Below are 3190 nucleotides of genomic sequence, written 5' to 3' on the forward strand. Positions count from 1 at the left end.
CATTGCTGACTTCAGGATGACGAACTTTGCTGACGTCAACTATAAGGACCTCCCAATGAGTACATTTTACTCATAGGCCATGAGTTAACTCGAGTAACGAGAAATGTACGATACTCACCCATACTCATCTCATGGGTAATTAGCCAATACTCATTGGGTCTGTGCATGTGTCGCGGTGCCGAATATTTCAGGCTCTGATACCATACGAAGATTTGTGATTAAGTAATGCCCGCGACAAAGCCCTTTATTGTAATATGTCCGGCATCGCTTTCCTTTTCGAGGCTGCGGAATTTGATTTACTACTCCTTTGAGTTACCAAGAACTATTTTCTTACCCTCAAACTCATAATACTAATTAAATTAGTATAAATTGTGCACGCACATTTATTTGATCTTACTGTAACTCAATGACTGCGTAGTCGGAGCAGTGAATATTTCTCGACAAAGTGCAATACACTGGTGCTATCATCATTCACGAGGTTGATGCAGAAATCGACTGGTAAAGCATTCCAGAAGTCCAAAAAGACCTGCTGTGAACGCCCATAATGGTATCGGTATTGCAGGTTTTACATCTTGCTTCTGCAGCTCCTAGGGCTGGCTCGCGTTTGGCAGGACGACATTAATTCTTAAACATCTTCTTTTGATAAGTCAATACCATTCTCTATTAAAAAGGCCAAACGCCTACTTAGATGCGCAAATACATGCGGCAAACTCGGCGGCATCAAATTTGCTGTGCTCAGGGTATGGCATCCTTAGTCTGTCAGTACATGGCCCTGCCCTCATCTCACGACATTACTCAGATCCAGTATGTAATTGCACCCGAAAGTGCCAAATCTCCACGACGAGAACAACAATAGAGACATCGGCAGTGTTTAAGTCGGAATTGACTGCTCATCCTTTTCTTTCGTAAACCCAACCATGTCGGACGTACTCAATGCAAAGATTTCGTTTCGCGACTTGAGCATATTGTGGTTCATCGGAAGGGCCAAAAGCATAGAAGGCGGTGGTACATTCTTTTCAAATTGCAGCAGTATCTCTATTTTGCTGAGCGAGCGTCACGCTATAGCGTAATGATGTCGTGTTAGCAGGAGTCGCCACTTCAATAGACGGCTGCAACCACAAAGCAATCCAGCGCGCTTGGAGATTTTCAGCCTCAAGGTGCCGCGCGATGAATTGCTGTCCATTGAAGAGCGCAATCCACATGTTTTCAGAAATCAAAGAGCTTGTACTACGTTCCAGGATGGAGGGGCAAGAAATTTTGGTTGTCCGCGGTTGTGTGTGACAATTCTTTTAGCAGGGCGAGGCCTGTTTCCAGTGCAGCCAATCGCCAATAACAGCCTCTGCATTTCTTTGCGCAAGGGTACAAGAGCCGACTCTTTGATTCTAATCTTGAACGTTTTGTTGTCCAATCTTGAAGGATTTGTCAATAATTATGAGAAATGACATCGTTTCCATGTTACCGAGTGCAGGATTCCAATACCAGTATTGGTGCATGATACAGGCTGTATTTGACCCTGTCAAAAGACTCCCACTGCTCCGTGTCCCAACACCATTTTTATCTTTCTATAGGAGATTAAATAGCGGTGCCATTTCTACATAATTTGCGCTATACTTGTGCAAGAAAATTGGCGAGGCCAAGCCACTTGCGCAAGTCATTTTGGCTCTTTGGAACCGGTCAGTCCACAGTGGCCTTGACCTTAGCGGAATCCGCTTGAGAGCCACGCTTTCCAATTATCACCCTGAAAAGGGAATTCTTTCCGCGCCGCAGATGCTTTTACCGATATTAGCATACAACGTTTTTATGTCCATGCACTCGAGCACGGCTCTCAAATATACGATTTAGTTTTCCTCATTTGTCCTTTGTGGACGAAGATGCCGTCGAAGTATGTCGGTGCATAAGCCTGATGGGGCCTAAGCAAATGTGTCACAGGACGATTGATTATTGCTGGTATATTTGATAGCCCTTGGGGCATCTCCAGCCATTCACAAAGCATCCCACTCGATAGTACTCACCGCTGTCAGCAAAATATCATTCGCTCTCGTGGGCAATTGTTAATAACTATCGACCATGGCGAATGCACTGTACTTTGTACAGCCAAACATATTGTTTTGGAGAACATCCTTTCTAGAAATCAGAGTTTGTGCCAAAATGGTGGCAGCTTTTAGCTTATTAAAAGCGTAAACGGTACACCACTTGCCGTTCGGCTTCCGAGCACAAAACGTAGGGGAGATTTGCTCAGGCACACCATTCCTGTCTTGTGCTCGCACGAAAAAAGGCGCTAATGACTTTACACTGCTCCCTGGGCAGGAGCCATTTGTGAGTTACGCAGTATTTGGTTTCCCGAACCAGGTCAATCTCATGACGCACTCCTCAGTTCGGAGGAAGGACCGAGGGTGTGTCTTTGGAGACGACGTCTTGAAATTCTTTACCATTGGATAGCACGGATTTGAGGAACCCCTTCAAAATCGACGTTTTACTTCGTGTGTTCAGCAATGTCGTGGTGTCCTCCAAGACAGCTTCATATAGATGCGACGACGAGTTCATATTTTCGCTCGGTCTGATGATGACCACCTCGGCTAAATTGCCTACCTTCAAATAACCACCAAATTCTTCGGAGAACATCTTGCCCAGATCAAAAAGAGCATCCACCACGGGAATAGCCTTGAGGTGATGTTGCCGTCTTCCTCTGCCGTCATACCGTTGACAAGGGTCTATAGCTGTGTGCTATGGTCTACGTAGACACACCCTAGGTAAAGGTCGGCGCCCTGCGTCTTGCAGATAACATACGGCTTCATCGTCTTCTCTCTTTTGAGATTTTACGTCTTATTGAGACCAGTGGGAACATGCACCCAGTGTGCTCTATTGGAGCCTTGATGTAGTTAACAACTTCCGACGAAGAGCAGTTCTTCGTCCACTGGATAACGTGCCACTACACGCGCAACAGACAACGATGACTCGGATCTCGTCCGACCATGCCACTCTTGGCCTGCAGTAACTGCTTCAAAACCTGAGCAGTGCTCACTGGATTACGCGCCACTTCATCTACATCACAGTGGTCTCGCCCTCGATGCCTCGGCCCTTGGCTGACCATGCCACTATTGGCATGCAGCGACTGATCTAATACTTGAGCCGCGCTCAGTGGGTTACGTGCCACTCCACGTTCAGCCCGCGAGCCATGCTCGGGACTCTT

Source organism: Plasmopara halstedii, assembly GCF_900000015.1.
Source record: "Plasmopara halstedii genome assembly, contig: Scaffold_430, whole genome shotgun sequence".
Taxonomy (NCBI): domain Eukaryota; phylum Oomycota; class Peronosporomycetes; order Peronosporales; family Peronosporaceae; genus Plasmopara; species Plasmopara halstedii.